Source organism: Aythya ferina, assembly GCF_964211825.1.
Source record: "Aythya ferina genome assembly, chromosome: 21".
In the NCBI taxonomy this organism is placed as follows: domain Eukaryota; kingdom Metazoa; phylum Chordata; class Aves; order Anseriformes; family Anatidae; genus Aythya; species Aythya ferina.
In genome coordinates this window covers 6,974,221-6,984,934 of record NC_140319.1, presented here as the reverse complement: position 1 = coordinate 6,984,934, position 10,714 = coordinate 6,974,221, and the positions used below count along the sequence as shown (strand labels likewise).

The 10,714-nt window shown below is 50.1% G+C and overlaps 2 long non-coding RNA genes across 2 annotated transcripts; both read left to right on the top strand.

Moving 5' to 3' along the window:
• Positions 1-511: 511 nt before the first annotated feature.
• Positions 512-9,041, top strand: LOC311422391. The gene is made up of 3 exons (XR_014685311.1): positions 512-545; positions 7,000-7,127; positions 8,656-9,041. It is a non-coding gene; the product is annotated as an uncharacterized lncRNA (long non-coding RNA).
• LOC311422390 lies at positions 547-3,338 on the top strand. Its single transcript, XR_014685310.1, has 3 exons — positions 547-651; positions 2,000-2,325; positions 3,068-3,338. It is a non-coding gene; the product is annotated as an uncharacterized lncRNA (long non-coding RNA).
• Positions 9,042-10,714: the final 1,673 nt, after the last annotated feature.

The window sequence follows — 10,714 nt, the reverse complement described above, 5'->3', positions numbered from 1 at the left end:
ATTGTATCATAAGCACGGCACAGTCGTTTGGTGACAGGAATGATGAAATTTTATTCAATAACTGGTGTAGCGCCACTTTCAGAAATATTTTTTACATCATTGTGACATGTGCCAGAACTCAGATATGCGCTTGTAAATTACTGCACAGCACTCGGCAGTTTCTGGCTAATGAATTCCAGCAAGCAATTTTCTTTGAGATTTGTGGAATATTTTTGCATTACGGATAATAAAAGTAAAAACTAATAAACACTTGCCCATGTAAATGAAGGGAAGTACATTACTTACGCTAAGTAGATTATGTGCATTAATTACAAGTAAATTACTTCCATGAGTGCTAGTGGACATGGAAAGCAAAATATTTGGTGTAATTGCGTATGTGTGCTCCTCCACGTGTTAAGCCCCAAGCCAAGCCTCCACCCATGCAGTAAGGTGTGGGATGATGATGAACGCCAGCTGGTCCAGGAGCTCACCTGTGAACCACAGCTCAGATGGAGAGGAAACTTTTTGATGGCAGAGGGTGAAGCTATAAATGATCCCATTAGAGGGTAAGTTACATCTTAACATTCTCGTGGAGACTTTCTTCCCCTATATTTTATTTCAGGGTAGAAAACCCGTGCTCTTTTTTTGCGAATCAAAATCTCCAAGTCTGGGGTAGGAGCTGTTCCATCCTGATTCCCTCTTAAAATGATATTAGAGGAGACAGAGGAATGTTTCACAGAGTGAGTGATAGCAGGGAGTGGTAACGATAACAACAGCAAGGAAAAGGAAAGAAAGAAGAAGGGAAATGATACAAGCTTCAGCAGGGCTAGAAGAGGGCCCACAATGCAGCACGCAGTGCTTGGTGTGGTAGCAGCGGCTTTGGTCCCTGGGCAGGGGGTGGCCTTTTGGGGTCTGGGTGGTGGTGAGAGGCTCGGGGTTCCCCTCCGTGCCCAGCATGTCCTCCCTCTGCCCTGCAGTGTTCCTTTCAGGAGCTTGTGGTAATTTGACCTGCTGGGGGGGCATTGCTAGCTCTTGGGCCAGCTGGGCTGCTGCAGCAGAAGGGCAGGGATGGGCAGGAGCAGTGGGTGAAGCACGAGTCGCTGCCTGGCACGGGTGCAGCGAGGCGGGATGGCGAGGGGCCAGCGCGGGTGGGTTCGTGGCTCTGGTGCTGTATGGCAGGCACCAGTAATCCTCCCTGTGCTGGGAGCTAATCCATTGCTTTGTGCTTTAATTCTGTTTTACCTTTAAATTTTAGTTTCAAATTAAATGTAATCTAGATTATTTAAATGGGATACAGTCTGCTTCCAGATTGCAGAACCAGTCTGATGGCAGCGTTTCTCCCCATGATCTAATTTGCTTATTCCTAAAGGAAGGGATGCAAGATCTTGTTAATGGAAGCCTACAAAGATTGTGTTTTAATTTCAGCAAACAGGAAAGCTGTCACACTGTTATATGAGCAATGGAAAAATTATTAGGGGCATTATTACAGACACATTCATCCCATTAGCACAAATGGGAACAGATAGGCAAGGCTTCTGATGTCTCAGTGATCATTATGAGGGAAACGGGATTCCACATCAGTCTCTAAAATGTATTACCGTTATTTTATTGATCATTATTAATATAAACATGATGAGTAAAGTGAACATGACTGTCAGAAGACACGTAGGTTCCTGGGGGGAAGAAGCCCTACCACATTTCTAAATACCTGTTGCTGATCGAGGGTTTCATCATATTATTCATTCTGGAAACTGTGAACCAGGAAAGTTAAAAGGAAGAAAATTGCCACCATAAACCTAGGTGGTTTAACATGCAAATGATGTCTTTTATTCCCAGCAATAGAACTGCTAGATTTTTAATTTTACTCACTACGCTCAGTTCGCTGCCTGTGCAGATGCTGTAGTCCTACAACTCTGACTAGGGTCTATCCGTATTTTCACGAGTAAAGCATTGCCATTGAACGTCTTTCAGATCTGTGATAATTTAATTAACCTACCCTATTCTGTCACCGCTCTTGTAGCGGGGGGGAAAGGATTCAGACATCCAGGGAGTTATTTCATTGCCTGAGCACATACATCTCCAATACAAAAAGTCACAGAACAGTAATTTCCCCACCTGGAGATCTCATCGTGAGAGGGTTTAAATTATAGACACTTTCATAGACATGTGTCAACTGCTTGGGGTAAGGAAGGAGCTTGGTCTCGGAGGAGCAGAAGCTGAGCAGCAGCACCGGTGCCTCTGTGGGGCCGTGCGCCGCGGGGCTGCCAGCCAGGGAGGGCGGCCGGTGCCCCCCGTGGGTCTTCGGAGGAGCTGTGTGATCACTGCAGTCAGACACGCTCCTCGGAGGTATTTGCTCTTGCTCTGTCTTGTTTCTCATCGCTGTAAATGGTTCTCGGGGAAATGTCACAGAAATAGGAGCCGTGCCCATTTAGACACAACTGTGGGTTTTCTGCCTGGCTTTGGCCACCGCCTGCTCGCCTCCCATAACCAAGTGTCATCAGAAATCCCTGCGGCCTGGCCTTGTGTGTGCAGCCAGGACGAGGCCAGGTGGAAATTTTCATTTCAGTGAAACAGCCTGGGCTCAATATCTGCCCATGAGTGGGTGGCAGCCACTGAGCCTGAAAAATCCTGTTTTCTCTCGTTGTGAGAGCTGGGCTGTGAGCGTGAAGGAGGCAGCCTGGGCCATGGTGCTGAGCCCTGCCAGGCGGCTGTGCCACTGCTGCACCCAGCGGTGCCAAAAGGGGGATTTCTGAGGGCACCCCAGTGCGAGCAGGCATCCAGCCACCCCCCTGCTCTCAGAGAGCCTTCATGCCTGTGATCCTCCTGCCCCTCCAAGGTGACACCTCTGCCCCATGGCACGTGTCCCCTGGGCTGGTCCCTTGCCAGCTGCATGTAGGGATCCTTGTGTCCCCAGACTGTCCAGGGACCCCAGGGTGCAGAGCCCAGTTCAGCAAGGAGCTGGCAGCTTGTGGCTGTCCCTGCCAGCCCCTGGGAGAGCCCAGCTGGACCAGAGCAGACACCTGAATGAGATAAGTACAATTAACCAAGGCAGATTGGAATTGACACCTATTAATTATGTATTGAACAGCAAGAAGGCGATCACATGGATGCATCAGCCAGTGACCTCGTAATGAACAGCGAGAGCCTTCAGGAGCTGGGGGAGCAGTGCTGTGGGGCACCTGGGGCAGGGGCACCCACGGCAGCACGGTCAGGACCAGTGCCCATCAGCAGCCCGGCAGTGGGAGCTCACTGCTCCAGGGACACGGCACAGGCACCTCCGGGCACAGAGCATGCCGCGAGTACATGGTGTTATATTGAATTGACACACGTTATATTAAAATGCCCGTGCAAGCAATCTATTAAACGGCTGGTGCCTGGTCACATCAGACAGAGCTGAGCCTGCCCAGGCAGCTCCCGGGTGTTGGAGATGCAGGGGAAGCTCAGAGCCAGGTGCCACCACCTGGGCTTGCTGGAATCGCTGTGTGTCATTGCGTTTAACAGCCAGCTGAAAAACCCAGGTGCTTTTACAAGGCCAAATGATTTTTAAAAGTTTAAAGGTAAGTTTTGACCCTGCCACTTGTCAATGTGATGCTTTGCAGCTCTAAAAATAGAGCGTCTCTGACAGAGGAAAGATATTTTTGGAAAAGCTAGTTACTGCAGCCAATCTTGCATCGTTACTGGAGCTGTGCTCAGAGCCTTCTTTTAATTTCCTTCTGCACATAAGTTTTATGAAGTGTGAAAAAATAACCGGTGCGTGCCCTTGAGGAGCAGCAGTGCCCACTGGCATGCAGGCAGGCAGCCCCACGTGTCTGTCTGTCTGTCCATGGAGAGCTCTGCTCCACTTGGGCAAAGGTGGAGCTGGGTGCTGGTGTCCAGCCCGACACAAAACACTGTCTGTGTAAAAGTGCTAACCGGGAGGGCTGTCACACCAAGCTGTAAAGCACAGCTGAGGATACCGAGCATGGCAAAGCGTGCATGAACATCTGTGCTCGCAAGGAGAGGAGGGCACGCAGCGTGGGAAGTTGAGCAGATTTGCACAAAGGTGGCAGCACCGGCAGACGCAGAATGCTGTGAGCAAGGAGTCAACAGAGTAATGTTTTTGGAAGGTGACTTTTCTACAAGTAGCTTACATAAAAATAATAGGCAAGCGTGCGGTGCTGGCTATCACTCATTTGACATAAAAAGAGCATTTATCAGGGGTCACTGTCATGTTTCAGTTCCCCTTTAGCCATGCTTTTGTCAGCTTTAATTACACGGTGTGTCTGCTTGGCTGGAGCACATCTTGCTGTACGAGGCGAGGCTGTGCTTCCACCCTCGGAGAGTAAATCTGCAGCCTCTGTGCCAGCACCTTTCCCACAGCACCACGGTGCCCAGCTGGGTGCTGGGGGAGCCTCGGCCAGCACCGTGTGGTGGGGGGGACGCAACTCCTGGCCCCCACTCAGAGGTGACAAGCGTGCGGTTCCAAAAGCAGGCTAATGAGCTGCTGCAATCAGGTAGCAGGGATGGGAAGTGGTGGGGGCCCCAGGAGATGCAATTAGCCACCACTTCATTGCAGTCACTAACGCGAAGCCTGATTCGAGCCGTTAGAAATTCTGATCCCGTGGGTCGTTCGCGTGCCCTCTGATGAACTGAGGGGAATGCCCCTGGCAGTTTATTTACTGAAGTCATTGCTGAAAACATATTTTGAGAGGGAATCTAAATATATGGAAGTAAGTAGAAATGATGAACTCCAGCTCAAAATGAATTCAGAAGGAGCAGGTAGTGAAGAGCATTTTTCTTTCTGTAAACACTGGCTCTCCGCAGACAGCGAGCTCAGCTCTGCCATGGCTCCCTAAAAATAATGGCAACTGCCTCAGATGTCTCTTGCAAGAACTGAAATTAATACCATTCTTCATTAGAACTGACATGTCCAAGTACTCCCCAAATGGCGAGTGTTAATAATCTGATTTCCAGTTATGAGCTGCGTGCTTTGGCCTTCGTGTCGTGGAGAGGTGGGAATGACGGGGTACCGCACCTGTGGCTTCTGCAGGAGCATCAGGAGGGGAAAAGCTCCTGGAGGTCTGAGCCCAGAGCTGGAGGAGGAGGTCTGTCACGGGCAGTAAGGTTCCTGCTGCAGCAGGGAAGCCTGGCCTCGGAGCCACAGGGAAATGCCAGCCAAGCAGCCGCTGGTGGCTGAAATGCGTTGCTGGTGGCTCTGTGACAATTTTTAATTATTATTTATGTCACTGAGCACTCTGCGTCTGAGGACATCAAGCAACTGCAACAGGCTATAGATAGGACTGTCTCCTCCTTCGCATCCTTTCCCAAAAAAGCTTGGGGAATGTGGGCAGAGCACACGACAGCACCCCAGCTTCCCTGCCTCCCTGCTGGCAGGTGAAGGCTCCTCCGTGCCGGAGGCTCCTCGAGGCTCCTGCAAATGCCAATCCTCAGCATTCAGCTGGCGTCTCCAGCCCGGGCTTTTTCCAGGTTGGAAAGGTTGTGCCATGACATCAGGAGTGTTCTCAATGAAAGAAATGAGAGATAAATCTTCAAAGATGCAGCCTCATTATCTATGTGGCATTTAAGCGTAATTTATGCCCAGCACCTTGCCACTTCCCTCAGTAGGAAATTGCATTGTTGGTTCCCCAACACTCAGCTTCTACAGCAGCCGTGTCAAAAATATTGAAACAAATTGATCCAACTGGAGTTCTCTCTGCATTTTTATTGCTGATTTATCCATGTGGGCGAGGCGCTAAGTGAGCTGTGATCCCAGGAGGAGACGGGTGAGAGCAGGGACAGTGCCCGGGCTGGGGGCATCTCGGCGGTCAGCACGGCAAAATCATCCCACACACCACCAAGGCCTGGTCCAGGGATCTGGCTGAATGCTCCTTACCTCGAGTTTTCCTTATTTTCCTTTTTAATCACATTGTAATTGGGGGAATCAGCAAAAGCATAAAAAAAAAAAAAAAAAAAAAAAGAAAAGAAAAAAAAGAAAAACAAACAAACAAGATTAATGAGCAGCATCAGGGGAGAAAAAGCGTTTTCTGGCCAGAGTCCTTGGCAGCAGTAGGAAATAGATGCTTCTCTTGGAGAGTTTTTAGCTGGCGCTGAGTTGCCAGCTGAGGAAGTCAAGTGAAAAGCAAGTGCCTGGAACCCGAGTTCACCGCAGCCTCCCTCTGCTTAGCTCATTTAGTGCCTCAGCCTGAGCAGTGGGTATTTGGATGTTTATTCCCAGACTAAATTGCTTTTGGAGCTCCGGCTCGTTTGTCAGTGAAAGAGAAAACAAGCTGTCGTTTGGACTCACGGCCCTTGTGGCTCCTTCCCCTGTTTGCTGATGCCGTGGAAGCAGGCAGTGAGCATCCTCAGCCGCGGGCAAGCATCCTCCTCCTGCTGCCCTCGCCTGTGCTGGACGTGGCTGCGTGTCCCCCCGGGGGGTTTTGGCACCTGGACGCTTTTCCTGAAGGCCCAGGCTGGCAGCCAGCCCCACCACAGTGCCAGAGCTCGCTCCTTGGCTGCCCACAGGCACCGACAGCGCCGAGAGCAGCAGCTCCGGGGAGCTCCACAGCATCCCAGTGGCCTCTCCTCGGCAGCCCACAGCTCCGAGGTGCCAATGTTTGTGACTGTGGAAAGCTCTGCTCCTGGCGCTGGCACACGGCGAGAGTCTCACACATGCAGAACGGCGCTTTGAAGCTGCAAATTTTGGGGGAAAAAGTTTCACACGTTCATGAATAATCAGAGTTTGTACCAAACTGCGGAGCTTCCCAGATCCTTTGAGCTTCATACTTTGCTCAAAATAAACATAGCCAGGTGTTCGCACAAATTAGGAGGTTGTCTGATATAGATTACGATCTAAGTACGAGTTGGGAAGTCTCTAGCAGTTGCTTATATGTGGCATTCGTAGCAGCTCGTGGTGTAAAATTCCCTCTTCACTTGCACATACACCAGTAAAATCTGGGGGCTCAGCTTTCTCACCCTTGTATTTGGTGCTTTGTTGTCAGTGTATGTTTGGGGATTTAAATTTTGTGCTTGTTTTTGCTTCAGGGGTTTCCATCTCCCTCCACGCTGCCTGTGGGGACAGGAGCACGGGGAGGCTTCGCCCAGCTCCTGGGCGCCGCTCGCTGCTGCAGGCAGCCAGGCTGCTCGGCCCAGGAGCATCTGTGTGACTGAACGTGAGTAAAATTTGGGCTGAGACTCATCCCAGCAGGGATTTCTGGGGCTCCTGCAGTTGTTACACTTGTCTTTAAACCTTTCTGTGGCACGGATCCTTGCAGCCTGCGCCCCGTTACGCGTGGTGGCGTTGCGTTTCCTCTGCCGTGCCTGGCAGTGAGCACCTTCCTTGTAGGCTGTGTTAATCATGGAAAGCTCATTACAAGGGAAAGATTCATAAAACCTTATCTTCATTCTCAAGGTCTGTTTCACAAGGGTAGTAGAAGGTAATTTACTGATCTTTAGTAACTGCCATATGTTGGCCCGTGAAAGTCCTTGCGCAAAGAGGAGCTCCTCATACTGAGTTCTGCCTCTATTTCTCCATCCCAGCACTTTCCAAACCACTCAGCAAATCACTTCTGGTCTGCAGGGAAGTGATACCAGATTTCTTTTTTAAGCCATGCTCCTTTTGCGTAGAACTTTCAGAATTTACCCCAAAGTTTTGTGTAGGAAGAAGAATATGGTTTCCTTGCTTTTTGAGGTGGCGCAAAGTTAGGGACCCAAATGGAGACATGTAATGCCTCACAGGGATTATCAGAAACAAGCAATGGAAAGAAAACATGCCATAAATCCGAGCCTTTCTGTAAGCTCTAAATCTGTTACACATTAGACTGTACTCTTGTAAAACAAAAGTGACTGCACCAAATAGGGACCATTATTGTTTAAATATTTCTGCTGGGAAATGCTGCCTGAAGAGAAGACACAATAGCTGGCCTGACGCAGGATTTATTAGAGGAAGTTGGCACCAGTATATTTGTAGGGAGCAGAATATGCTTGTAGAGATTATTCCAGATTTACAATGATTAATAATGGATTGGACATGGCAGACTTCAAAGGTTTGGCTCCCTCGCCGTTCGGTGGTATGGAGTTAAAATAGCAGATTTGATCCAGAGGTTTGAATGACTTCTGTCTCAGGGAGCGTGGCTCTTGGCCAGCCGATGTCAGCTCAGCCTGGCCCCATGCGAGCTGATGCTGCGGGATGGGAGCTCGCTGCTGCAGCCAGGGGCAGGGGTGGTCAGCAGCCGAGGGCTGAAACCAGCCAGCAGGGTCAGACATCCCTCCTGCAGTAATGTCCGCGTGCATGCAAGCCTCAGGCTGACTTTAAAGACCTCCCAGTGTACGCTGTGGCTGTAACTTGTGGTGTTAAACAACACAGCCCTTCGTGACTCGAAGTCTGCTCTGTAAGGCAGGAGCTCTGTCTCTCACCCCGTCTGGAGCCTGTGCAAAGGATGGCATAAGAAACTGAAGACTTGTAAAATTAATATTAAAATAATTATGCTCTCAGAGATCAAATTAAATCTTGCATATGCTCCACCTGCATCTGTTTTCCTTCCCTGCTTGCTTGCGCTCTTGTGTGTGCGCGTTAATGTCAGATCACTGCAACGAGCTAGGAAAAGGGTGGAAAGCGTGAGTTACCGCAGAGCGTCAGAAAAATGTCCTTCATAAGTGATAAATGTCTCCGTGTTAATCAAACGTTATTGTGTGTTACAGTTGGGAGGCATCTCAACTTGATGAAGACATTTTCCCGCTATCTGCTGTTATCTGGGTGCCTGGAAGAATTCCGGAGGAGCTCTCATCCTGCCTCCAGGCAGGGCTTATGGGATTTGCACCAGTCCCAGTTGCCATGGAGAAAGTGTTAGATAGCTTTAATACATCTGTGCGAATTTCTCCCTGGAGTTTTCCCATGACAAGCTGGACTGGAGGTAGCACATAAGAAGCTATAATCTTCCAACTGAATGAAAAAATGATGGATGGAGCATGAGGGGTGTAAACAGCTTAGTGAGGCTCCGACAGCGCACGGCACGGCGGAACAAGGGCGCGGGTGAGAGGGGGCTCCTAGGCTGCACCTCCTGCAGATGAACCCCCAGAAGAGCTGCTGTGGAGGGGAGGATCCGGGGAAAAATATCTCCCAGGGAAAAACACGGGGAGCTGGGGTTGGGGTGTGCCATGCAGCCATGGGACAGGCATCAGACCCAGCCCGAGCCTCCTTCAGTTCATCAGCTCATGTCAGCACGCGGTTTCTCCTGCTGTCTGCACTCTCTGGCCTTTAGCCTCAACTGGATAAACCTCCTCCAGCCTCTGCATGGCTCTTGAAGCACCATGGTGCCCTCTAAAAAACATCCCTCTGGGGACACCCTGCTCTCCCCTGGCCCGGCCCCGCAGCTCCTCATCCCCAGTCCAGGCGTGTGTCTCATTATTGCTGCTTCTGTCAATACAGCTAAGTGTTCCTGCTCCGCCGCCTTCTAATTAACATGTATTCAACTTGAATTAAAGGAAAGGAAATTAAATATATATTTGTTTTTGCATCAATGTATTCCAATTTAAAAATCCCAATGTTTACATTTGCTTGTTTGCTTTTTAAGCTGATGAAAACATGAATGATTCATAAAAACAAAGGAAAAAATAATTTCCAGCTCAGCATGCCAAGAAGCATGTCGTTCACCTGCCTGCATACCCTGAGTTCTCGATTTTGCTTTTTTTTCCCCCAGATTCATCTGTTTGCCCTGCTTTTAACCAGAAGGTTGTTGAAGGAATGTGATGGAATCAAGTAAATCCAAGCTGGAAGTCTCCAGTGAGAGGAGACGGGAGGAAAACTAAGAGGAACAGAGAACGAAGTGCTGACTGTCAAACCCTTCGGTGGGTTTCTGCTCTCTGCGTTCAGCCATCGGGAAGCCAGGGGAAGCAGCGCCGGTATGCTGTGCTCAGAGCAAACCTCCTCACAAGCGATCCTTCTGTCAGTGCCTTCACTTTCCTCTTCCTTTCTGCTTTTCTTCCAAGCCCCCAGTGGTACTTCTAGCTGCTTTGGTTTCTCTAAACATTATCTTTTCCGCAGTTGATGGGCTGTTGAAATATGAAGTCCATAAATCACTGGATAATGTCACATCCACTGCAGTGTCTGTCCTGTTCAGCCTCAGCGATCGCCCTGCCTGGCACGGAGGGAGCACGGGGCCTGGTGAGCAGCACCCCCGTACCGCAGTCTGGTCACCTTCTGCCTGGGACATCGCCGTTATCCCCAGAGGAACAGCCGGGGTGGGTGTGCTGGAAAACCAGCACTGGGCTCTGCTGTTCCCATGAGGTTCCCTAGGGTTTGCTGAGACCTAGGTTGTAAAATTGCTGCCCAGCATTAAGAATTTAAGAGACAGACGTGGGGCTGGTGGCACAGTGATGCCCAGGCTGGTACCGGGACACTCAGCTGGCACCAGGACCCCCGGCTGCCCCACGTGGGAAAGCCTGGTGAAACCAGCAGTGCTGAGGACTGCAAGAAACAGAAAGGCAAAGCCTGCTGCTTCCTGCCTTCCAGTTCTCTTCTCTCCCAGGGAACGTGGTGAGGCCAAGCCCTGCTCCTTGCTTTCCCTCCCCCTTTGTTTGCCCCTGGTTTCTCTGCAGTCCCCTGCAAATTCTCCCGCTCTGCGCCGGGATGCCCGGGTGCTCAGCTGGAGGATTGCTTGCCGTGGAGAGGAGAGGTGGCATGGCAAAGCATGTGCTTCTGCTGATATGCTGGGGTTAAAAAGTAATTAATTAGCTAGTTTATGGTGTTTTCCCATCTGAA